At 42.1% G+C, this 27,842-nt stretch overlaps 1 protein-coding gene and 1 long non-coding RNA gene across 2 annotated transcripts in view; one reads left to right on the top strand and one right to left on the bottom strand.

Moving 5' to 3' along the window:
* The window catches only part of LOC105256061 (LIM domain only protein 3), a 50,965-nt gene extending 43,232 nt beyond the window's left edge, over positions 1-7,733 (bottom strand). Inside the window, exon 1 of the mRNA XM_011265703.3 lies at positions 7,250-7,733. The gene's annotated coding sequence lies outside the window, so the exon portion shown is untranslated. The remainder of the gene's footprint in view (positions 1-7,249) is intronic.
* The window catches only part of LOC109610357, a 180,648-nt gene extending 155,520 nt beyond the window's left edge, over positions 1-25,128 (top strand). The window contains exon 4 of the long non-coding RNA XR_002192770.2: positions 22,312-25,128. This is a non-coding gene — a long non-coding RNA (uncharacterized LOC109610357). The remainder of the gene's footprint in view (positions 1-22,311) is intronic.
* Positions 25,129-27,842: the final 2,714 nt, after the last annotated feature.

The following is a 27,842-nucleotide window of genomic DNA, read 5'->3' as shown; positions in this document are numbered from 1 at the left end:
TCTTTTTGTCAAAAACATTATTTATTTATTTAGTAGGTTTTTATTTATTATACAATTATTTAATGTTCAATATTTCATATTTAATAATTTTTTTTTTCAAAAACATGAAACACGTGTTATTATTCAATAATTTAAATAGATACACAATGTATCAATTTATGGTCGTATTATTTAAATAGAATTTCTAAATATAATTTAAGCTTCAAAAAAATTATGTACGATTATTATTATTAAATATACAAGATTGGATTACGAATCTTTTCTTTTGATGTATTGGATCACGGCAATACGCGACGAGTTGTGTTTCGTTTTCGATAGACACGCGCGCTGGCCTGGCCAGACAATACGTTATTACGATCCGGCTTTATAACCTACCTCTTATATCCGTCCCCTCGCACAACGCAATCTCATTATCGGGGATGCACTCGCCGTATTAATACCGAGAACGAATTAACTTTTGGAACGTGACGGCACCAAATATCATTAACTTTATATCACCTTGCGCGAGTGAAATAATACAGGACTTCCGCCCGAGGTAACTATGACGCATCTCCGTCGGGTGGGACGTGCTAATCAACTGATGAATTTAAGGTCGATTGTTGAATGCTCACTGACGTCAGTTATCGTTATTGGAAGTTAGAGACACACTCGCTTTCCAAAAGAAAATAAAAATAGATATATCGCAATATAATATTTTCTGAGGTGTTTTCTTTTTTTTTTTTTTTTCATTTAAATTTATGACGGAAAGCAATGGAATGCAAAAACAGATCTTTCGCTCCTATTTTTCGTGGGACATGAAAATTAAGCGCATTTTTACGAAATACCACGCTTTGGATTTTCGATATTTTAGTATTTCGTAAATTTTTCTGTACATGGAATCCGGCTATTACGACCGAGTGTAGCGAATAAGGGGGTGCGACTGGGCGCGAGGGGGTGGGAAAACGGCGCGGTGGTTCGCTCGATTTCGAATAAAGTTAATTGGAAAACATTGTACTACGGGACGGGACGGGACACGGAATTGTGACGAAGGAGCGGCGGGGGAGAGGAGGAGGGTAGGGAGGGTAGGGGTGGAGGACGGATCGACGAGAGGGAGAGAGGTGAGAGGTTGGTGAGTTAGCGAAAATTAATATTCCATATCGGGCCATCGCATCCGACAACGTCGACGATCGACCTGAGCTCTGATGCGACAAAAAGCGAGTTTTTTTCAACGACGGTGGCAAACCGATGACGATTTGCGTAATATTATATTCGTGCGCGAAACTTACACTCGTTTGCATGAGTAACACGACCCGAGTAACGTCGACCAATTATCGCGGTCGCATTAATCGTTACGTAAATTAATAAAGTCATTAACGTCGATCGCGAGCGCGGGCGCAAAACGCCAATCTCATGAAGATCGTTTGTTACCAGCGTAACAATTCGTCGCGCGAATCCCTAATTACTTATCCGGAATACGCGAGGACCGATTATTACGCAATATTCGATAGTTAATCGATCGCGTTTTCGTGAATATTTCAAAAGACTTAACCGGTTACAGGACTTTCCATCTCGCGGATAAATATATTTTTGCATACGACAAAATTTGAACAGCATAAGGAGATTGAAAATAGCGTGACATGACATAAGCGATAAAGAATAAAAAAAATCACATTCTCGTCTGTTGGATATTGAGTTAGAAGTGCAGTCTTCGTGTACACGCATAAATATTTAACGTATATAAAATAAAACTATTTTACTGCAATTTTAATTCGATATCTAAAGAGATTATCTAATATAAATTTTAATCCTTTATTTTTATAAATTGAAAGAAAGAAAATGTTCTTAATAAACCAAGTTTGAATTGAAATTTTCTTACGGTGCGCTCACACATCAACGATCAATTACTTTTCAATAAAGATTGTGCAGTTAGCCGACGATATCGGATAATCGATATCTACAAAGCAGAGCTATGGACACTATTTACAATCGTGTCAAAGAGAAAAAGAGATATCTATTGGCGCGTTAAATTGTTTTGCGACTAATTTAAGTTCAATCGCAGTAACCTCGCGTATGTAACACGTCGCTAAATAAAAAAAAAGGGCACGAGGAAAAAAAAAAAGACGAAGCCCTAATAGACAATCGAGCTGTCCGAATTGAGGCCATTCCTGAAAACATTTTTATTAGTGATGCCTTCGATCTCGTGACATCGAAATTGTGGCGAAGCTCTCCGCGGATATCAAATTTCGTAACAACCCGGGCAGCGGTAGTCGAGTTATTTCAGGTGGGCGAAAAACGCTCAAAAACACACGTGTCATCATGTAGTGTTATTTTTGCCCGATCGTAACCGTAATTGGATTTGGTAGCACAAATTGGTAGCGGGCCGAAATCTCTCGAATTCCAGGAAAATCGCGGACCATCGGCAACCGAGATGTTTCATTCATGGGGAACGCTCGGCAGCGGGTCGGTCGCATCGTCGCTCGAATCTCGCGATTTGAATTGTAATCCAAGCGTCACAGAAATAGATTTTTCCGTGTTTTCCTTTTCGCGTGAATTCGCCGTAGATTGTAAAAAAATTACGCGGCGATGATAAAGGAGCCGGGGAAAAAGAGGGAAGGGAGGGATACTGCGACCGCGAACCTATCTCGCGCTTCGATCGACGCCTATATGCGGGGGAAAACTGGGAAGTCAGCCGAAAGAAACGGTACTCGGAGGATCACCGCGGATGAACGTTCCATCCCATAAGCTTGTCCTCCATCGGAACGTATAGCGTCTCGTACGGCGGGCTCGGCGTACGGACTGTGCACCGCTGGCTGCATCGTATGTCGCTCCTCTCTACCCCCGGGCCACCGGATATGTGCAGCACGAAGATGCGCCGCAGGATCACCGACTGACAGCTTCCTAATGGAACCCGTAAATACCGCACGGGGCACGTTATGTTTTCCAAATGAAATCCCGAAAATTTACTTCGGAAACTCATCCCATCGCCGCCGCCGCCGCTGCCATTTATTCTCGGGACGAGTTATTTCGTCTCTCTCTCTCTCCTCCTCACCCCCCTTTCTCTCTCTCTCTCTCTCTCTGTCTGATAATAATGCTAAATTGCAGGACAATTGCGTTATCGACCATTTCTATTATATTGAAACATCAATCGAAAGCATTCGCAATGGCGTTGCATCATTATGCGATTGATGAGCCGACGCATGATAATCCGATCTAAAGCAACGAAAAATCGTCTAAACGGGAACGGATAATTAGGCGAGCTCCGTATTGATTGATACAATATTCCAACTCGATGGAACGTCCACTTTAATTACACGAACGAACAATACGTCGACGATTAATATTCATATTGCGATATTGTAATATCGCGATACGTAATACCGTAATATGCGGATGTAATAATAGTTCGCTTAGCGTTATTTATGCGCGATTAATTAGCGCTGTGTAACCGTGAAAAGGAAACCGTCGCGCGTTATCAAAGATTCGGTGGAATTCGAGAGAGGACGGAGACACGCTACATATATATATAGCGCTATAGATATGTGTACGATAATTATAAACGCGTATAAAAATATTTTACATCGAGAGGAGAAAGAGAGAGAGAGAGAGAGAGAGAGAGAGAGAGAGAGAGAGAGAGAGAGAGAGAGAGAGAGAAAGACAATCGACGAGATGCCACGTAATGCACACGTATTCAGTTACATTATTACGGCACACACGTACATGTACACGTTCGACGATCGCCGTCCGAAGAGATGCGGGCTCGTATATAGGTAATCGATATCGAAGCCAGATAAAAATGATATTACGCGGCGCTGCGATTATGATACCCGCATCGCAGATCGAATCGGTCGCGGCGGTGGTCGTCCGCGCTCGACGCGACTCCGCCAGATATAGGATGCAGATTGCAAATACGATTAAGCGTTATTGCGTTTTCTGCTTTTCTCGGAATTACATTCTTTCAAATTTTATTACCCGCCGATATTATCGATTGGTCCGGGGCACACGGTCGCCTCTCTCTCTCTCTCTCTCTTTCTCTCTTGGCATGCGCACACGCGCACGCGAGTTAACACGTACGAGAGCGAGAGCAACCGACCGATTGAACGACATGCAATCATATCGTGCTCCGCGCCGTGTGATATTAATTTGCAAAAATTAACACTTTGCGAGAAAGCTCAAAAAATCAAACGGCAACGAAAAAGCCAACGAATTAGAGAACGGAGAGGAGGGTGTTTTAATCGTCCGATAAACCAATTTCCGCGAATAAATCTATCACTGAAAAATCGTACAAGACACTCAAGAATTATCTGCACCGCAGCATCGGTCTTTTTCGCTACTTCCCTTTGAGAGTGTGATTAATTTTTCGTTTAAAAAAGAAAAAAAAAAGAACTTTCGAATCGAGATCTTTTCACATTCATCCTCTCCGTTGTTTCGTAACCAATAGTACAGGCGATAGAAGCGCTTGTAGATTCGCGCCCGTTCGTGCCAGGGCAAAGTGGCTATTTTCCGGCCAGTGCTCACCGATTAAGAATCCGATCCCGGCCAAGGAGCAAGGGATAATCCAAACTCGAGAATCACGAATGAGCTTTCTCTCTGTGAGTTTAGCAAAATAGACGCTATGAAAGGAAATAAACTAACAGCGACGATAAATATTCCGATACTCACGTATTTGTGTATCGTTCTCAATTACCATTCGTCTACAATCAATCATTACGAAAGTACCATGAAATGGTTCCATTTCTTTTATGTATTTTCTCTCTTAAAATACTTCTTTCCCGAAAAGAGTCTAAGTCTCCTCCTTATTTATCGATCAACATAAACAAACCTGAATTATTTTATAAAAAACACACATATACAAGGGTAAAAGCAAAATCGAAGAACGGTAAAACGAGTGAACTAGCGAACGGCCGACGGTGGAAAAAGGGGGATGGCGGCCGTGAAGTAAATAGGAGTCGTGGTCGTTCTGCCGTAAAATTGTATGTGAAATTGTGCGATGTGTCTTGCGAATTGAATCGCCGGAAACGACATTGATTTTATTGCTTGTTTCCAGCGCTGTATACTTCATCCTACCCTCTTCTCCATCTTCCAACCTTCACCTACTCCCCCCTCTACCCTCCTCCGTCCTCCCCCTCGCCGCACTCTGAACCGCGACATGTTTCTCGCTGCCATCTCGACAACCCTTACTTCATTGGCTTTTCGCGCAAAGGATTCCGACGTATCGTTCGGCATGAAAAATGATCTTATTAAAAAAAAATTATAACCTACTAATTTAGATTCACCCTAATTTAGATTCACCCTCGAGATCGTTTCTATGATGTATTTTCGTATCGCGATAAGAAAAAAATCAGGAAAAATAAAGGTACTCTATTTAAAGGAATTCTTGAAAGAAAAAAAAAAGATATCGAAAACTGAACGGCGTTAAAACCACGCCGCTAATTTTTCCAATTGCATAAACTGCCGCTCGCTCAGAAGCAAATACGCGGACCATAATTTTCCTTCAATGATTTACCACGGGCTAATTGCAGAATGCAGCGAGCGGTAATATCGCTTTGCAGGGTTACGTCCGGGGGAAGGTAGCTATACTTTAGTTTGCAATTTAAACTTTACTTCCTCCGGAATTGATTAGCTTTTAGTAATTAAGCAAGCAACGCCTTGGACCCCCCGTCCCCTTCACGCCCGTTCCCCACGCCGCATTTGCCTCTCTCTCTCTCTCCCCCCCTCCTCCTCTCCCCTTTTCCTCTTCTCCCTCGTTCTATTTCGCGTCCTTCGTCTCCTCCTCCTCCTCCTCCTCCTGCTCTACCTCCACCACCGCACCTCCATCTCATTCCCTTCACCCTTCCTATCGCTATTTCCCTTTTCTCGTTCGAGTTCGGTCATACTATTCCATTTCGGCGAACGCGCCTGCGTCGATTCACGCGCGGATACGTACACTCGCGCACGCACACGCGCGCGTTGATTCTTCCATCCTATACATCCCTCCCTCCCCCGTGACCCGCGCGCGCGAGTCTCTCTCCCGACGTTACCCTCTCTTCGTAAGTGCCTTGTTTCGCCACTGATTCCTCATCCGGTCGGCTGTGCGCCCGTTTTCGATCTTATTGAGAGCTATCGAGAGAGCAGCTCGTGACTGATCTTATCGCGCGTTCATTTCTGTTTGTATTACTCGCATTTAACGATGGTAATAACACAACGAAGAATTTATTGGTCGCGAGGTATACGCGAAAAGTATAAATAAATACTTTTCAAGTCTGTTTAATTCTCAAATTAATCTTTATTTAAAGCTTCCAAATTTTTGGAAAATAGTTTCACAGCTTTTTTAACAAATAATATCCATTTCTTAGAAGAATAATATTTAAGATAGTTTAAAAATAAGCTCGTCGATAAATCTTAAATACCCAAATTCTGTATGACAGCTCGTTAATAAGTACATAAATACACGTGGCAGTAAACTGAGAACCACTGGCGACGCGATTTGAATTTCAATTTGTCGCCAAAATTTCACGAGTGTGCGGTAGACTTTTATCAGAATGCAGAAGCGTTTCGATATAATTTTCATGACGGGCAATAGGAAATACGGCACGTTATCGATCGAATGTCGAAAATGTAATTTGATGCAACGCATCTTGCTGCGAGCGTAAATTAATGCAAATTATGCGGAGTGTCTCGATTTTCGTGATCGCATCGCGAATCGACGAAACGCATTCCGTCGACGTCCATCCAATTATAAACCGATAATTTGACTTTTACATACGTTTGACGTAACATCGCACTAATGCGTCGATCGACTCGCATTTTTTTAATATTTAATTTTAATTTTTTTTTTCATATTCAATTGTAATTTGGAGACGGGAGACACGACTAAAAATGTTTATTAAAAACGCGCGAAAACGTGATTCTTGCGCAGCTTTAAAAGTCGCGCGCAAATTAATTTTCAAATCGAGGCAACTTGATGCAACTGCGAAAAAGCGAAAATACCTCGTAAATTTCACTCCTCCGATTATTCCGCCAATTTCGCTTCATTCGAAAACGCAATGATTTATCCCGATATATTATTCGCGCTAGCGATCGAATTACGCGTAAATAATCGTCATAACTGGGATCCATCATCATTCATCATCGTTTATCGCTCCCATTACACCGCTTACTATCATCCTTCTTTCCGCGAATTATATCGCGTTATTTCCTTCGCCTACCATCGCCCGATTATTTGCGATAGATCGATCTCTTGTGAACGAAAACACTTTACACTTGAAAATACACAATTCTTCAATTTACTCACCAATGCGAAGACGAAGAGGGTCGCCGGCCGATGATTCGCGCAGTGAAATCCTCGCGACAGGTAGTCGTCCACTGGGTGCAACGCGAGGTCGCGGTCCGTAGCACTCATATAAAGCACAAGCCCGTCGACAAGATATACGCGAGATTCGCGGGAGCAAAACGTTTCACACAAGAACAAGACTCCCCGATATTCCGGACTCACTCGTTCCGTGGGCCCGATGTGTCACGGGATCGATCCGGGTCGCACGCGAAGATTCGGCCGCGTCGGCCGCGCGCGCCAACACTTCGCGGGGCTCCGAATTTTTCCTCCCAAGTACCGTTCTCCGAAATGCCCGTCGTCCCGTGTCGTCCGCCGCTGCGTCAAGTCGTGCACTGAGGCAAGGCGTACCCCTCGTCACCCCCTCGCCGCGACCCGCGTTCAGCGACGCTGCGCGCAACCGCGCTGCCGGCGACGACTCGTTCCTCCGTCCGTCCGCGACGGCAGTCAGACGCGAAATGACGCGAAGCGAGGAGCCGCCGCGCCGCCGACGCTCGCCGCGAGCGCCCGACGCGGCGCGACCGTCGCGCCTGTCTGTCTCGCTCGCGCTCTCGCCTCCTCTCCCTCTCTCCTCCATCCGCAGGATGAACGGATTCTGCGTGTGTCGCGCGCGCGTCCTCTGCCGCAGTGATGCCAGACTGCCTACGCTAGCAGCGTACAACCGCGAGTGGAGGGGGTAACGGTCATATGGGCGATTCATATGTCCGTTACCCCCTCCATTCATGTTTGCGCGTTGCTCGCGTGGGCATTCTGTCATCGCTGCCTCGCGTCAGAGGAGATCGCGTCACGCGGTGGGGTGCGTGCGGCTGCGGGCCCCTCCACGCGTGGCGAAATCCGATCTCGTCGTGGGTCCGTTCCGCGTGAAATTCGTCGATCGCCTCAACTTCTCGTTGGATTCTTCTTTTTCACAGACGCGATGATGATTCGATCCGCATGCGAATCTTGCGAACGATGAAGGGTATCTCTCTTGCGCGTATTAATGATAATTGATGGTCTTGTAAACATTGGAAATGCGTGCTCGAAATATCATTATCGCGTTGGGAGGTTGAACGAAAAGTCGGGTAAACACGACGCAAACACCTCGTGTTGATGTTTTGTATCGCGAAGAGTTTACGATCGTTTACGATGCCAAAAATTACGACATGGAAATACTTGCACCGCCAGCTATCACGCCGCATATATTTACACTGCATATTGCTGCCGGAAGCGGTATCGAACAACAAACATCGCGTCGATGTAAACGCTCAATTAATATCAAGTAACGAATATCGGTTAAACAGTGATTTTGGCGTCGATCGGGTTTTATATAACGTAGCGCGTGGAAAGTTTAACAAAATATCGTTAATAATCACGCGCGCACGAGAGAGAGAGAGAGAAAGAAAGAGTGTATGCGTGTGCGTGTGTGTGTAGTGTGTATAATCGTCGCTTTTATCGGCCTCCACACTCGATAATGAATGCCCGAAAATTCCTCGGTCGATTCGCGCGCACTGACGTCGCCCTCGCGATAATAATTACTGCTAATGTAAATGTTCGTTAATGGACGTCATTAAATGCAACGCCGGCGGAATGGCCGCGGGGCGCCTGTGTAAGTCTGTACACACGCTCGCGGGGCTTTGCCAATTATATTAATTAAATAAACATTATAATCAGCTAATTAAATCTAGCGCACTCAACCTACCTATATACCCTACTCCACCCGTCCCCCGCGCATCTCTCATCTCCCTTCCTCACCCCCCTCCCCCGCGGGCGCGGACGCCTCTCCGTCATAGCATATCGTGAAATTCAATCGTGTCGAGCAAGATTTACTATCGGGAATCGCTCGCGCGCTTCTTGTCGGCATTTCGACGCATAATTGTCCGCCCCGATAAAAACGTTTAATTAAGTTTCACGAGGAAAAGTTTATGGATTTTTATCACGAATCATACGCGGAATATCTCGGAGAAAAAAATTGCGGAAATTGAGGAAATCGCGCGCATTCCGCCTCGTGTTTACTCCCCTAATTGAATGTCCTGGCCCCATAAGTATACGCGAATCCGAGCTCGAGGTGCGTGAGAGGCGATATTTGTTAAAATTTTCATTCGGCGACAATGCAACTTGCTTTTTGGTTTCGCCGTATTTACATATTTCTCGTATGCGTGCCTCGAGACGGTGTTATCTGACGAGGGATTTATATTAGACGTCGCCTTCGCGTGACATTTCACTGCGACTTCTTTCGAGCATCCAAGTGTCGCGAACGAGCTTGCGTATAACGAACAATCGATGTGTAATCTGAGTCTCATATTATATGTCCGAGCTTTTAATTAAAATTCAACTTTGGTAGAGAAGGATCGTTATATTATGAATATTATACATTTCTCGTCGCATATATCCGATTTACTGATTGATTTGTTTGCGGTGTCACTTAACATGCGTCAAACAAAACATATAATGCAGGTGCATATAATTACATGCGATTATAAAAGCCGGATTTATAAATTCTTACTTCCCATATGTTCTCATTTTTATCTTACTCAATTTATACTTTTGACGTTTTTATTCATATCTTATCCCTAACGTTTGATGCTTTTCGTCTCGTTCACAATTTGAACCGATAAACTTTATTATTGAAAAATAAAATAAGTAGCATTAAATTATCATCATTAGCATTACATTATGTCGTATTTAATTTATAAAGCTTTTTAAATCCAAGATTTAATAACAGCTGTTATGAAGGTTCTTTAATTTAAAAAACTTAATATTATAAATTAAATACAACGACATAATTTAAAATTAAATAATTCTCAGTGTTTCACATATTTTTTCCTGTTTGCGGTCTCATACTACGTCAATTAAATAAAAAGCAGTTGTCCTCGAATAACTAATTTTCAAATTGTTTTAAACATAGAAATAGAGATTATATAATTTTGATAAAAGTGTCTTTTAGATCAATCGTTTCGATCATAAGTCAATTTTACAAACATCACCGACAATTGCGATTTTTAAGACGTATATACATACGAGAAATATATGCTTACATCATGCTTGCACCCACACGAGGCTCTTCGGACCGGCCGGTTACATCGACCCTCGAAAAGCGGTTCGTGTCATTAGTATGTTAATTGGTAACAGCCAGGCTTGTGCTTCCCTCGCCCTTCCCCCGACTCTCGCCCCTGTTATGCCATGCCAGCCGACCAGGCTGCCTGCCACATCGCGTTGCGAATGCATATACGTCGTCCGGAGCCCACTGAGTTTGTACGTTAAGATGTTTAATCACTTCTGTAATTAAACTGTCCCTCAAAGGGTTAATTGTCCCATAAACCTATGAATACGTTAACGAGCGCGCTACACACCTCGCGCGCATCGCCAGCGGCCAAGGAGCCGCCACAGCTACGGGAAAACGGAATTTATAAAGCGCGAAAAGGAAGTGCGCACGTGGACCCTGTTAATGATCGAAGCCTCGACCGCATAAAGCGCCAAAAATCGTCACGAACCTCGGAATACAAATTACTTTTTAAAATAATTATCTTTTCGTCATCATTAAATCATTTGCGCTTTATATAATAAACAAATATAATAAAATTAATATAATAAAATATAATTAAATTAAATTAAAATAATAAAAATATAATAAAATATTATATAATGAAAAAAATGTTATCTTAAGTAATTGATTTTGCGGCACTAGCAACAATTATTTGTTTATTTTATAGCATTTTTTTCATCTTTTCTCCTTATCTTAATTCTTTTTTTTTTATATTGTAAATTTCTTTCGTTTCGTACAAGGAATTATTTTACGCGAAGCCGTGTGTCCTTAGGGGTTCGCGCGGATTCGCGTTTCAGAGGACGCGAAACAAGGGAATCCTCGCCGGCTCGGAAAGTAACGGCGAAGAGTGTTAATTTTCGAAATGAAAACGAGACATCCATCTTTAGCGGAACGCTTCAGCGCCTGGCCCATTCTCTCTCGCTCTCAATGCATTAGAGTAATGAATTAATTTCCATTGGAGTTCCACCTCTGTTCCCCCTTCCCTGTCTCCTCTGTCGCGCGCAACCCCCCTCGCGGCTGTTGGCGTCGACCCTCTACCGCCGCTACCGGCGTCTGTCTTCAGAGAGTGCTATATTCCGGATTTAAAATCTATTTTCCTAATTGTAATTGTGCTGCGGCTTCCCCGACTTTCCTTCTTCATTTTCATCTCTGTCTTCGCAAACGCGCGTCGGTTAACATCAACGTTTTCACATCCGACATGATACCAGCGAGATTTCAAGCATTTCGGTCTTTTCGATAATTACGTTTTTCATTAAAGGCATTTATACGTATTCACGCTTTATACATATTTTTTCGTAGAAGTAATTGGCGAATTAGCATGATCGCGATATTATCATTTCGGTACTCGAAGAGCAAAAACGTCAAATTTTCGCAAACAAATGCCTGAAAAATGGCACGAAGACCTATCTATCTATCTTCACCTTCTTTGCGTCTTTACTTTACGAGGGACGAGCGAGCGGCGTGACTGGTGGGTGAGCCGGACGGGGAGGGACGCGGGGAACGGGAGGCATCGAGCAAAGGGGGAACCAAGACTCCGGTCAATTAAGCGCAGGAAATTAGAGTTTTAATTACGCAGTCATTCAGAAAATTACATCGGGGGCCGTGAAGGAGGCATCCGCAATCGGCCAACGAGCGGCGGCGGGCGGCATTCTCTCTTCCTAGGCGTTCGATGATTTTTCGAGAGCGACGTCACGAGTGCGTGCTAAATTCACAAGACGCGTCCCGGCGAATCTGCCCTTACGACAAAAGTTTTAACGAGATCGTGCAACTTTTTGAAAGACGCGATTAAAAATGCCGGTACAATTAATCGATGGAGTTCGATAGCAAAAGCCAACGAGGGAACTTGAAATATAACGTGTATCTCGATTATATTTCCCATACTTTGTTTCCCTCTTTTCTCTTTCCTCTTATAAAAGTAATCAAAGATATTTTTTTAACGCAACATATTTATTTCTTGACGCGGAAAATACGACTAATAAGACAGGCAAGTTTACACGCGCCTCGGACGGAATGTAGGAATTACGTATAGAGATGTATCCACGGCGCGCAACCAGCGTTAAATACGGCTATTTGATTCCCGGACCATGATAACGTTGAATGCAATATTCATATCAGATGAATGAAACGCGGGATTCAGACGCATCGCAATTAGCGCAAAATGCGCGATTAAATAGCGACGCGGACCTAAGGCGCGTTGATTGAATGGCGTTAAATTAGTTAGGTTTTGTTTTAATTTGCTCCGACCCTTTGGATCGACGATGAATATCGAGAGGTCAACGGTGAAATCGAATATCTCGCCAACTAAATTTTCTTGCTCGCCTGCGCAAGAATCGAGCTTGCATGGCCGACGGCCAGTCGATACGCGCGATCGTGTCGATTGTTTGTCTGCCGGGTCGGGGATTATATTTTAATCAGTTTACCGATTGCGGCCGGAACAGGATGCCTTTCCGTTAAATGCCTCCGCCTGAGCGAACTTAATCAAAAACGCCGCCGAATGCCGGGAAGAGGGAGAAACTCGATTTGGCGCGACGAATTTTATTGCGAGCGTTTTCCGCCGAGCGGATGAGGATTCAGCGTATCGACTTTTTTGTCGACAAGCCGGCTTTCGTGTATTTCTGAATAATATAGATAATCGAAATGATCGAACAACAATTTAACGACACTTGACACGTGTCTGAAAAAAACATGATTCGATCTTTTATTCTTTTTTTTTGTCATCACGCATATTTTGCGAAAATTGCAAAATTGGAGATTGCGCCAATGAACAGATTGATCGAAATACGAGCGAAACAATGCTTCGTAATTCCCGGTACTAATAGCTTCGAATTGAGTTCCGATTTGAACGACGTTAAATATCAAGAATGCGAATAATTAACAAACTTTAATTTCGAGTCCGGGCGCGTTTCGTAGCCGCGTTTACGGCCGGAGAGCTGCGCGAGATTTTCCATCGAGCGCACAAACGCGCACCTCTCTCCCTCGCGTCCGTTATTTGCCTTAATCCTCGCGATTTGGAGAAAACTACGCGCTGAGCTCTAGTTGGTGCGCGCGGGACCGAGGTGCTCCTCTCGCGCACCGACTTTTTGGATAATTATAGCCGTCTCCGTCGGTTTGAGGCAATTATAATTGCCGACTCCTTTCGCAATTATAAGTTTCTGGGAGACTTACCGCGGCGCGGCATACAGCGGAAAGCGTAGAGGGCTCGGAATCAGAAGGGAGATGCTTACGAGAGGGCGAGAGAGACAGGGAGAGAGAAGGGACGAGGCTGAAGAGAGGGAAGAGGAGAGGACGATAGGGGCGGTCGTGCTTTACGTGGAAACGTTAATTGGGGTGACCTGCTCAGAAACTAGTTACCGGAGGGTTGCACTGATATTCCGTGGATCCTATATGCCGGTCGAGAGAGAGAGAGGGAGAGAAGAAGAGGGAAAGGGAGAGGCGGATATGTGTGGCGGTGGTACACGCTCGACGCAGCGGTTGATACCCCGGACTCACGTCGTATTCCACGACGGTAACCGACCTGCGGATGCTGCGAGTTCGTTAGCCCGTTGATTTGACGCAACCTGCACGCGTTTAGCTTTGCTCTGTCTTTGGTCTAGCATTACTGTCGCCTGGCATCACGGCGACGCCGTTGTCATGACGCACGAGGTTCGCAAATGTTCGCAAATTTGCGAAATTCTGACATTATTCAGGAAGGAAACGAGAAGATTGTTGAAATAAAGATAAAAGAGATTTCGATTTAAGATATTAGCTTATAAAAGACTAGCTATAAAGAATTTTATTTAAATATTTATTTTATTATCGAATCGAACGAGGGACATCAAACATTCAATAAATCAAAATTTATACTCAAACATTCATTCAATGATCAATGAATTTTTGACTTGTACATTTTTTCCCAAAACATCCCCTCGAGAAAGCCGAGAGTCCGCGGATATCCGGCTACCCGCATCCAGTCATCTTTCGGACTTCCGGACCGTCCAGAAACACTCATCCACCCTTCTGTATGAAGCAACTTCCTCGCGTCCCCTCGCGAGTCCAGGACCTTCTATACTTTTGTGTTTTCCAGCTACCTCCTTCCCCTTCTTCGTGGACGCCGATGGAAACGGTGGCTTCGTGGCACGGAGAAGTTAATTATAAGCGATACCAATCTCTCGGGGTTGTTGGGCGGTTGGTAGGACTGGGAAGCACTGACAGCCAATTACCACTCCGTGCCGACCCTCGCGCACGAGCCATCGCTCCTTCTCTCTCTTCCTCTCCTTACCCTTCACTTTCCCTTCCTATCTCTCTCTCCTTCATCGCTACCTCATCTGACCCTTTCTATCTCGTTCACCGCCGTCCTGCTTCCTTTCCTCCTCTGTCGATCTTTCGTCCTCACCTCCTGTCAGTGGCGGATCAAGACAATTTGACACCCTAAACGCTATGTATATAATTTGCAAAATATAATCTGTATATATTTATACAGGATGTCCCAGAATAAACGAATTAATTTCTAATAATGGATACTTTCTTTCTTTTTTTTTTTTTTGACAATTTAGAATTAAAGATCATCAAAAATCATGCAATAAAACCGAGAGTTTAGGCTCACTTGAATATAATGCAAGGCCGCAGGCACTGTTTATTATACATCCGCCACTGATCCTCACGTTGCTCACGTACGTTTGTTCGCACACCAGTTCGCCAAATTCATGTGTACACATGCTCTCTCCCCCGCTGATATAGGAAATTAAAAGACTGGCCGATGATTGCGCGGCGCGGCGTAGCCTTCCTTCCTCTTTTAGCTGCTCTAATCGAGGCGAGTCGGACTCTCGCGAGCAGGAAAAAAAGAGGAAAAGCGATCGCTGCTTAACGAAAATTGCGGATTCGATTACGAATTGATCATCATCCAGCTGTCAAATGTGACTTGTTATTATTTGCACTTGATTTCCTGCCATATACTGTCCGGAAAAAATCAGATATCCGCGAGTAATCTTCCTATTTAATTTGCTACCTGAATAACAGTTTTATTTCACGTTATTCGCATTAAAAAATAACAAATCTTATTGCGCTGAATTATTTCAATTATATTTAAATTTTGTAATCGAATCTATAATGTAAAATAAAAAATATAACGTAAACAACATCCATTTTTCTTACTTTACAAGAATATATATTTCTTGTATTTAACGCACAGAATTAATTACATCTAAACGACTAATTAAAATATATTTCATAAATAATTGCTGAATATCTTAATCATTTTTGCTTAAGTAATTTCAAAATTCCATAACCTTTTATATCCCAAGAGCAGAATTCTCTCTGCGAACGTAACAACATCGCTCGCTCTCCGGTTTTAATGGATGGTTTCATCCACGCTCAAGTAACGTATTATCATCGGTTAGCGAAGCCATCCGGCCGTAAAACAGACATTATCGTATATGCTCGCATACTTGGCGCATAGTGCACTTGAACGTAATTCCGATTACGTCGGTTCCTGGCTGAGGGTTGCAAGGCGCGTAACGCGACCTCCTCAAGGACCTTCCGCGATCACGGAAAGGGCAAGAAATCCCGATACACACACACGCGCGCGCGCGCGCGTACATAACACACACGCACACACATGCAAATGTATTGCGTGTGTATCGTAAACTCATAGTTGCGGCTCGGCGCAGTTAGCGGGTTCGAAGCTCGTTCACCGGTTCGCCCGAGTTAATTATAGCCGATGGTTATCAACGGGTTAACTCCGACATGCCATTACGTGTCTCGTCTCGTCTCGTCTCATCTCGTCTCGCCTCCTTTCGCACGCTCTCTCCCGGCCACCTCTGTGTCTCAAATTCCGCTTCTCTGTGGCGTGAATAACGTCACTCGGTGCATTTCGCGTGCTGCGTTACGTCGTTTTCGCGAAATCGGCGAGTCGAGGTACCATCGCGTGATTTATCCTTTTGTCACGATATATTCCGCATTATGTTGTCGATATTTTTTATTATATATTGAAAATGTTGAAACTTTTTAATTTCAACATCTTTTTGCAACGAAAAATACATTTTTTTCAGCATAAAGATCATTTCGAAATCATTAAAGATCGAAATTTTGAAATCTATTAAAATTCTAAATGTTAATTTATTAGGGAAAATTTCTTTTCACTCGCATTTATTTTTATAATATTTCTCAAAATAATCTTTCTTTACAAACGTTGTTAAATAATTGGAATTCTTCAATATTTATAAGGCTTTTCCTTTCTTAGTATAATATACAAAATTATTCCGTTCACATAAAATTTAAAAAATTTAAAATCATTATTATCTTCTTTAATCTCTCTATTTTTATACAATATTATTTTGTTATTATATTATATACAAATTGCATTTTATTCTTTTATTTAATTGGTCAACAAGAATTTATCATAGAACATAACAAACAATGTTACAATATACAAATATATATAAAATCAATAATAACATAATACTAACAATAACAATAATAATAATATTCCCGTGTAAGGGAAAAATACAAAATTCATCAAATAATCCATTTAACGTTTGAAAATCCACCGACTGGCGTTCAATAACATCCTATATATCGGATCGCGCAAAAAGCCAGTCAGTCGTTCCTCCTTCGCGAGTGCGATATAGAAGTTAACAGTCGAGGCGCGCTCCTCGAGAAATCAATCGGAGAATGGCCTCGTTAATCTGACGGGGTGGTTTCTGGATGCTCGGTTACTCTTACATCACGTAATAGTATCGGGGCCACCTCCGCCCGCTTGGGCTGTTCGCTTGCCCCTCGCCTCACATCCTTTATCCTCTCCCATTCCTGTTTCTCGACCGCTCTTTCTCTCTCGCTTACTCGCTCGCTCACCCTCTGTTTCTCTCTTACTTCGCCATCCTCTCTGGCTAAGTCTGCGAGTGACTGAGTGGTTATTTAGGTAAGAGCCACTCTCCCCGCGAGAACGGAGGTTGCCACGACTAAGTAATGGTCCTGCAACATATTGTGCAAAGAAAAACCCGGCCGGTTGTTTACCGTCGTGTTGCGAGAGAGCCGTTGTGGGGTGCGGATCCTTCACGGTGGTTCGCATTGAATCGCCGGGGAAAATGGTACGGCCGTGACAAAGTCGGTAGACGATTAGGGACAGATTAGCGCGGCAAAGAAGCGTGTGAGCGTATTTAGACACGAAACCGTTATGGCCGTCATGGGCGAATATTATGGATAAAATTGCATCAATTGTAATCAATACGAAAAATCTTGAATAGCAGCGACATAAAAGCAGAGTCGATATTATTTAATGATTATTATTAATGTAATACGTGTATTCGAATTAACAAGTTTAGGATATGTCAGCATTATTAAAAGTTTACGATGTTATTTAATTCATTTTAATCAATGTAAAATTTAAATTGAGATGTGACCCACATATATTCGATGTGAATAATATGAACAATTTGCAATTCTATGACGCAAAAAATGAAACACCTGCAACTAGGATCGAAAACGTTAAATAAATCTTACACTTGATAAAATTGTTTATTAATAGCATTTGAAATGAGCACGGAATAATTTATAAAGTAATTTAAAGTTGAATATAATAAATTAATATTTTATTCACAGTATTAATAGAAAAAGAACTGTATGTAGTTCTCCATTAATAGTATTAATATAAAAGATGTCATCTCTCTCTGAGAGAAAGAGGGGCGAAAGTTGATCGCAGGGAAAAAGCCTACCCGCCTGAAAAATGACTAGGGCACTCGGTTTCTCCGTTATCGAGGTGTCCGTGACTCCCGGGTCGCTCTTTCAGCGACGTAATTACGGATTAGATCGATGGGAGATTGCTTCTCTCTAACACGGGCGGGCTGGCAGAAGGGCAACCTCGAAATCTCGCGCGCGTGTGGGGTCGATACGTAAACGCATTTATACGCGCGTAATGTACACGCGATGCAAACGCACCGCGGATACGCGTGCGAAAGCCGATACCTCACTCCGGTTGCGCATCTCTCGCGGTTCCCTGAAATCGAACGGATCCGGCACGTGTCCCGGTATTTGGGACACGTGCCAGTCGCTCTTGAAAATCGATAATTCTTTCTACGCGCCCCGACTTTACGTTATATTATTTTAGCACGTACAAGAATTCTGGCAATGCGCCGCAAAGCGAGCAGTGTTGCATTTATTACAACTCTGGTATTTATGCGAGAGATAGAAACTAAACTCCGAGAAATATACCGTTTGTGGATTACAATAATTTTAGAAAAAAAATATAGAATTTTGCAAATATTGCGCAGATTAAAATCAAGCCACAATATTGATTTTAAAGACTAATCAATTTCAACAGTATATAATTAAATAATGAACGTATAATATAAATAATGTAGAGTTAAAGGTCGTGTTAAAAAATTTTAAATTTATTACCGCTAGTGAAATTGCATCTCCAAGTATTCGAGTTTCGATTACGGCTTTGAAAAAGAGATCACTGTGCGTAAAACTATCACGGACACGTAATACAAAGCGCACGATAATACAATATATATTCGCCATTATATTCACCCTTCAGTAACACAAAGACTGATCATTAGATCGATTATTCGGCTGAACGGCGCCTAAAAAAGCAGTTAGTTAGAAAATTCGCAGGGATTACAGTGCGGGATTTTGCGTGCGTGTGCGACGCAGCCGATGCGATGGAAGCGAAGCTGACAGAGGTGTGTGGTGGACAGCATAATATGGTAGGGAAGGACAGAGGACAGGGTAAATGGCACCTATATATATAGTGCGGCATACAGCACGTTGTATGGTATTAGTATTGGTAGGGTGTGTAGGATAGAGATGATCTGATTACGAGCACATCATGGGAAAGTCAGCTTGCGCGCCGAGGAGAAGAGGGAGGGATAGAGACGCGCGATTCACCCCGGTACCCCATTGTAACGACGACTGTCACCGACGCGTATAATTCGGTGAGATCGGCGCGCATCCACGTGCTCCGTATTAAAGCTACACCGCGGTATAGAAAACGTGAAACATAGACAGTGGGGTGAGAATGTATCGCACGACACGACACACGTTGACGCCGATTTAAAGTTAAATGCGGACTTGAAATCTCATCTACATATTGCGAACAGCGGTCACGTTTCTTTCTTCGACGTATCCAGTTTTGATTGCGAACGTTCAATGGGAAAAAGAACAATAATTCGCAATATAAGGCGGTTCTGGTTAATGTTAAATTTAAATTAGCTTCGAGCGAGAAATAATATAAAAATTATAGAAAAAGATGAGTTATTCGAAACTAGTTCAAAACTATTTGCTACATATTGTTGATAAAAATTGAGATGGTCTCGCAGTAAAAGCTTACAAAACTTAAAATAAATGATAGATTTTTTATTCTTAATTTATTATATCGTTATTTCCTACTGATTAATTTAGAGAAATAATTTCAAAGTGAAAAAATGTCATATTGTTTCACATTTTTGCGGTAACCGTTTATCTATTTCTGTCATTATTAAATCGACAGCTGCAACTCCTGGAATTCTAAAGATCATGTTCCAATTAAATGTGCTTCTATTTCTCCAAATAGGACACTATTACAAACGTAATGATGTCTCTCCGTCTTAATAAGACTTGCAATCAGGCATTTGCTGTAGGTGTAGCTATGTCAATCCGTATTCCGACATGCATCAGAGCGTCATTCGACCGCCACGAACGAGTAAATCCGATTCGGCAGTCTCGAATAGGAAATGAAACTATCGCGCACGCGACACACGAAGGAATCATGAAGAAAAGACGGTCCACAATGGACCGTTTATCAGGAGCCGTGATACCGGTTCGCCGACCCGCGCTTGGGCGCGCGCGGTCCATCAATAAAACCCGAGTGATTTAGCGAGTCTCTGGACGGGCAGAAGGACAGACGGACGGGTGGGCACGCAGAAGGTAGAAGACCGTAGCACCCACGAATTTCCAAGATAAAGGGGTCAACAATGGGCCGGGCAAACCGATGGTTGGTATTCGGCTAGTGTCGAAACGACGCCTTCCAATCACTCGCCGATAACAATGCCTGGTGCCAGTGGTTTATAAATCCGTGCATTGTTGCCAACTTAAAAGCTCTCCTGATGAACGATCAGGTCCAAGTAGTAAGAGAGAAGGGACCAAGAGGTCCCAGCGAAATGGGCGAAGGAGAAAAATAGAGAAGGAAAGACAGATAGATTTTATTTAACTTGCAGAGAAAGAGAGAAAGAGGAGGAGGAGGGATGAAGTAAGTGAGAGGGAATCCGCTCGAAATCTTGGACGTTGAAAGCGGAGGCGGAAGGGGCGATGGAGGAACGGAGATGCGGGGAACGAGAAAGAAGCTTTTGCGAGAAGCGGGAGCGAGAAAGTGGTAGCGGGCTTGAGAGCCGTGTAAAAGCATTGAGAGCACTTTAATGAATACGATTAGGGGCGTTAACTGTGAAGGATTGCCAACCCGAAGAAAGCGCCATTCGTGCGAGAAAGCCTCTCTTTCTCTCTCTTTCTCTCTATCTCTTCCATGTTGGGACGGTCACAGTTTTATTTTTACTAGACATGAGAGAGCTTCGACATCTGTGGATTGGGCCAAATTCGTAAATGTCTTCATGGAATAATTTTTCATTCGATTGACGAAAAGTAAATATCATTTCGTTTACAAGCTGTTTTTGTTCATATATATATATTTAATTTTGGAACGTTATCATTTTTCTTGTAATGTGTCTTTCCAAGTAAAATGAAAAGAAAACGCATCACTTTTTCTAAAATTAATAACGAATAAAAATGATGTTATACAAAGATTATGTATCGTCCATTTCAATTATTTATATTTATTATAATATAAAAACTCTATATGCAGAGCGAAGTATCTCATTTATTTTTAAGAAATGTATATTATTAATTTTCAATTGTATATATAAGGTAATTGTGTAATAATATCAATTAAAGTTTATAAAAATTGTATGTGTACTAAAACATTTTATGTCAGTGTTTAGAAATTGAAATTATTTTGAGACACTGTGTACACATAAATGACTACTTATATACCGTTGTGTAATGTTTTCTGCAGAGTGAAAATATTAGAATTATGATATATTTTTTCGTCTTTTCTTCGTGCGCATTAACCAGCAAGTTATAGATTCCGTCTACATTTGCGAAGCTGAAAAATATATCGATTCTTGAGAAAGTGAACGAGGGGGAAGGAGAGATAGCCCGCCGTTGACAGATGCACTTATCTTTCAATTTGAGGATGTCGTCATGCTATCGGCATGCAAACGACAAACCGTTTCCTATGCACACTCTTGTTAGTTTTCTTGTCAGTCGAGTCGACGCGAATAATCTGCCTCATTACGGAACGGAACGGATAGAAACTTCCTACGCGATGTAACGCGTCAGAATGATGCACGCGCCTTAGTTATCTACGTGATACTAATTGTCGAGATGTTTAATTAAAAGACAGATACGAGTGCGCGCGCGTGCGATATATATTCTATTACCTAGGTCTCATTAAAGAGAAGGATTATTCGTGAAATTCGTCGTGGAATTTTACGCATACGCTTAGGATCGAATGCGAATTTTCTGCGCAATTCCGAGATGCAATTGCCATACACGCATCTCTGTGATTCGCTTTAACGCGGACAGGTGGCTGGATTGTGGGGTAATATGAACGCGAATAGCATGACACTGAATGGTTGGTTCGCGCGATTCTAGTTCCATAATTCCACGCAATTATAGACCTCTAATTATGACATCCCCTTTTCACGTAGCTTCGTCGCGACCGTATCTCTGCTATAGGTTCTGATGGGAAATGGAACGACGCAAATATCAAAGTTTATTATTAGAGAAAAGATGTCATCAACCATCTAATTTTCGAATCTCTCGTAATTAAAGCGTCGAAGGAAAAAATTTGTCTTCTTGAATTTTTTTAAATTATAATTTTATTATTCTCTATAAAAATTATTCACCTATTCTACTTTAATTGTTTCATTTTGATTTTAATTGTTGTCTGTGAGAAGTAATTCAAAATACTATCTCTATTCATCTATTTATGTTTCAGATCCGCAATTTTGATCAACAAGCAGCGAATACGACGATGAAGCTGGGGAGCCATACGCGGAGCGTATTATATTTGTCTGAATCCATCGAGAGGGCATCGAATCCTCCTAACGCGTTACTCGCGTATATCAGTACCATTTCCTCTTCCGCGGCTCTTTTGGACCATCCTCTTCACAATCTCCCCCTTCTCTCTTCCCTTCTACCTCTTCCTCGGTTCTCGCGTTCGCGCAGGTCTCGATTAATTAATTCCTACCTCATTAGCAAACGCGGCCAACGTTCTCCTCTTCTGCGCACGCTGAAAGTGGCGGCCAGATATCGCGAAGCTTACGCGCCGCAAATACAGGCAGGCGGAGAGCAGAGAGGCCTTCGATACATATTGCATATTATTAATAACAACTGTTTGCGGACGGCTTTTCTGTTTTCCCCCCTCTCCTCTTCCCGCTCGTTGCCAATTTGTCGACGTAGATATTGGATTCAGCCGCGTTAACAACGCCGCATTATCGGCGCGGCCGGTGATAAAAGACCGCGCCGCGCGACGTTCCAGCCGGCCAGCGGTTTGGACCCCGATGTTTTTCCAAGGGCGGTCGTTATCCCCTTGTAATCGTACCCGTGTCTCGTTAACGGAACGAGTCTAGATTTTACTATCTCCTCGCGCGCGCTCTCCGGCGCGACCAAACTTTTTTTTTGTCTCGGACGCTATCGCTCTGCTCGCTGTGTCATTGTACATTTAGGAGAAGTAAGATTTCTTCTAACGAAGCGTTAGAGTCATTAATTTTAATAGCAAATTGCAGCAGATATTGGAGTCGAACTGATCGTCTCGCAATAATTTCAAATCAAGACAGAATTTTTATAACCGTTTTAAGATAATATTTTCACGTAATGTTTGTGTACTTTGATAAATTTACTTCTAATATTTGTGTCTTAAGTAATTTCGTTGTACGATGGTAATGCATAATTTTCCAGTGATAATTCAAATGAAATTTTAAATTAAATTGAAACATTATTTTCAAATTAAAATCTCGATGCTTCGAACGATAACTAATAATATCCGCGATCCGGCATATCGTTAAAAATACGACATGCTCCGATTTTCGCCTTATTTTAAGACATCTTATTTCGGGAGTTTCGTTCTTTCGTCGTTTAAGCGTGACATAATTACTACGATTTTCCGCGAAATGCGACCGTTCTTATTTTTACATCCGTTGCCTTTTATACGCGCGAGAGCGCTCGTTACTGAATAAAACGCTCTTGTACGTCCGGTCAACAAAGCCTGAGAAATTACGCGTTTGCAAACGAACGCTCGCACTCGGACGAAAATGAAGGATAGAAAAAGAGAGGGAAAGAAAAAGAGAAAGCCCCAACGGTCGAAAATGGTGGAAAAATGTCCGAGAAGTTTTAGTTAAATTACTTAGACCGTGGGATTGCCCTGTCGGACGTATACGACAGGGGATAGTCTCAAGTCAAAAAGAGTAGGAGAGGGGGAGAGAGAGAGAGAGATCGTATGTATGTGTGTGCATTTATGCGAGAGTATACGAGGAGTTAGAGGGAGGTGAGCTATCCCCAGCTAAGAGGGTTTGCTTGTATCCCCCGAGATGCGCATACGTCATCCGATTAAAATTAGTAATTAGCTAATTAACTTAAGCGCGCAGCACTCCGGACTAAGTAAGTTGACCGCCTGATTATGATGCATCGCTTCTGAGTTCGGTTTCGCGGGAAAAAGGCGCGCACCGCTAAAAAATCCACCGTAGCACAACGAGAAAAGATGAGACGGAGGAGGAAGTCTCTTTTACGTCGAATATCTCAGAAAATCCTTCTTCGGAAAATCACTCTTTATTTTTCCATGTACTCATAATAGACATACCATTTATAAATATAAAGCTAGGAGAAAATATTATATTTCAAAAATTGGATCGCAAATGACGCAGTACCTAAGATAATTTTAAGTAATATTGATTCGCTGTATCGATTCCAAAGTAATGGATATGGTCCAAAAGCCTTTTAAGAATATATTCATTGAAGATAAAAGTAGCAATAAAATTATTTATCGGGTGTGATGTCTTTTGATTTGATCATCCCGCAAAGAAGAGTATAACTTTTGGTCAGCAAAACGCTCCGAAAGTGCGAACATTCCGCTCGGGATTAAGAAATAATAAGAGAAATGGAGATCTTTTGCCACATGTGTCACGACGGCGCTTCGACAAGGATGCGAAATTGACGTATTATATGCACGAGATGATATCTATGGGGAGAGTCGATCGTATCTTCGCATTCGAGACGGTGGTCGCGGAGGAGGGACGCGAACGCCGAGAGTGATCCAGAAGTGCTTTCTCGTGTTCCTTAACTAACCGTTCGCCGGTCGTCCTCCGGACGTCTCATCGGTCGCACTTGCCTGCACCAAGGAGAAAACGATGGAGAAAGAGAGAAGAGCGGTGGCGACAACGACGACGAGGACGACGATGGCAACACCACTAAGGACTGTCTCTTCACCCACACCCTCATCTTCTCGACGTTCTTATCCTCCCCACCGTCCCCACAGCTGTACGGTTATCCTAGGAAAAACTTCGCGAATGACTTCGAGACGTCGCAGGTATGCTCTCACCTCGGCTATCGCTCGCAATTTGCAATGACCGCGTGCAAAGTACGCGAGCAGTATTTTCGCAGAACTCTCGCCTTATACAGGAAAAAAACTATATGTACAAACTTTGGAATTGTGTTGAGAATTCAAAAACTTAGAAGAGAAAGTTTCATGGCTCTCTCTTTCGAAATGTTGAATTTTAAAAGTTCCTTTTCGTATTGTAAGTCATTGAGAAGATTCTTCGCGCGAATTAATTTTCGTAATCTCTTTAATTTACTTTAATTTAATTTTAAATGAATTTTATGTAACATACTTTTTAATTTCACAAGAGCATATATTTTAATGTAATAAGATTAAATTAATAAAATATAGGGCATGAAAATTTAGAAAAAAGTAAAAATCTAACTTTGAACTTATCAAAAAAAAATATGTATATACATAAAATATAATTATACATAGTTTATATACAGTTCTCTTCCTACGCTTCTGTCATTTTAAGATAAAACCAATGCGGTAAGAAAAAAGAAAATGTGTGACATGAATGTTTCTTTCGAGAAGATAATTATTTATGTAACATTTTATTATATTATAATAGAAAAATATTCTGAAATATAAGTAAATATAAAATATATATGTAAATATAAATAGATATATATTGAGGATTAAATCCTTTCTCCATTTCTACTTAATAATGAAGTCATACTACTTCCAGAGTAAATTAATGAAATATAAAAAATGCAGGCTATAAATATCAAGGCTCTGTATTCCGTACGAGACTTTGTCTTTCAGAGTAAATTTCGAGAAGGGATTACTTGCCGGTATCCTTCGAGACAGATTCGCGACTCGGTTCGCTAAGTGACAGTAACGTAGCCGGAATTGCGACCATTGGGAAGGCTCGGAAGTAATGTGTCATCGTTAAAGGATTGTAAAGGATGTAGCGAGCTGTCTCCCCCTTCGTTTTCTCCCGTTACCCCTCGTATGCTTTTCTTTTCTCGAGGAACTTTTTCGCTGGTGAACGTTATTTCGCACCGTGCTATTAAAGGCAATAAATAATCCCTATCTAAATTTAAAAATCAAAAGAAAAGACACGTATGAATACACAAGAATTTTATTAATTTTCGCACGGAGTTTGCAAAAATCTCTCTTTACGAAACTCTCTAATCGCATTCTTAGGTGAATTCGGCGAGCGTCACTAAACGATGCTTGATAGTCCCCTATTGGAAGGATATCGATTGCTCGTAGCCGGGGAAGCATCGCGGTGGCCGGGAGAGACGCCGAGCCTTTCGATTCCAAAGTAACGAGGTCCGGTAATGGAACCCGTATGTGTAATTTACCACGGAACTGGAGGCGCACGCATGCACGTACGCACGCACGCACGCATACACACACATGCCCGTCCACCTACGCGCGTGTGGAGAGGAGGGCGGCTTGATTAAAATTTCTTTGGAGTCCCTTCCTCCATCCCTATCCTGTACGGCGTTCGTTTGTCTCTCGATCCGGGAATACTCATCAACCTTCACATGCGGGCTCCTGCAGGACAACGATGCGCGCTTCGACCCGCTTAACGGACAATTAACGTCGAGATCTCAGCGAGGCGTGTAACGAGCACACACAATCTCCGAAAAAGATTCGGTGCCCGCTCAACGTTGACGGCACCATTTGCGACCGCGAAAAGCCTCGCCTTGCGAGTTGAATCCCTGCGGACCGCGAGGACGTGGGAGACCAGGTGAATCAATTTTGCGGGCAATTGTGTTCAGTAAATGAATTATTCGGTATTTTCGAAATCCTGAGACCGCTATAATCTGTTACCGAATTTGAATCTCAATGCTATCCCGACACTATAATTATCTCATGACTGTTTCTTTTTTATATAAGTTATTATTAATTTTATTAAAGATGCTCTAGTAAATAAAATTCTTTAATATGATTATATTTAAATAAAGTTTTTTTTATCTACGATATCAGGAAATAAACTCACCGAAGGAAGTTCAGGTTCAGTTTTTCATCCATTGAGCTGCAAACTGCGGGAATTAAATTCGTCTGTAATTTGCGCCTTTTTTCCAAAGTTCCGGAATTATCCTGAAAAATGTCGCAATATATTTATGTATGCGATTGTATTAATTGTATTTACAAGAACGTATGAAGACGCAAAAACTGCTTTATGAATTCATTCCTCTTTTTTATCCAGTACAAAAGAAAAGGAAAAATAGAAAATATACCAGAAAGAATTTCCTAATTAAGAGCTCATTTCATAAAGCAAGTCCGCGTTCATGCTTTGGGAAGAGAAAGAAATGTATATGTAAAAAGTATATTTAAGAAGAACAAGACCTCTCTTTCTCTCTTTATTGACACAAAAATGCACTTTCCTTATTCACTTCTTTTATGATATAAACATAATTAAAAAACCTCAAACAATAACGCGTTAACCTTTGCATTTCTCTATGTCAAAAAAATGAATAGTAAATATATAATAAATGTATATAATCAATGTTCATGTTGATTATATTATTCTAAAATCTTTATAAAATGCTTCAAATAATAAAAGAGAATCGATTACCTTAGACAGTCGTGACAAGACGAAAATAAAATACTGCTGGCTTGATTCAAGATTAATTCAGACCACGAAGGATTACGCCATAGACAAAAAGAATCTCACAGACGGGTTTACGAACTGTCACGAATTTGCTCCCGTTCGCATCGCGTCGAAAAATAATTTCGCTCACTCAAGAGATTATATAATTCGCGTTTGCGTCAAAAAACTCGAAATTTATCGCGTATACATGTATGAAATGCGCGAAAGTAGGCTTCCGTGAGATTGCGAGCGTAAACCAACTAGGTGCTCGAGGTGAATTGATTAAAATCGAACCGCGCGCGCGGCGCACGCTAACAAAGGAGAATTGCGGTACGGAAAGGGTGAAGAGAATGTAGGTGGACGTGTAGATGGAGCGTAGAATGGG

Source organism: Camponotus floridanus, unplaced genomic scaffold (genome assembly GCF_003227725.1).
Source record: "Camponotus floridanus strain SB8 unplaced genomic scaffold, Cflo_v7.5 scaffold66, whole genome shotgun sequence".
Lineage (NCBI taxonomy): Eukaryota > Metazoa > Arthropoda > Insecta > Hymenoptera > Formicidae > Camponotus > Camponotus floridanus.
This window is presented reverse-complemented; position numbering and strand designations above follow the sequence as displayed.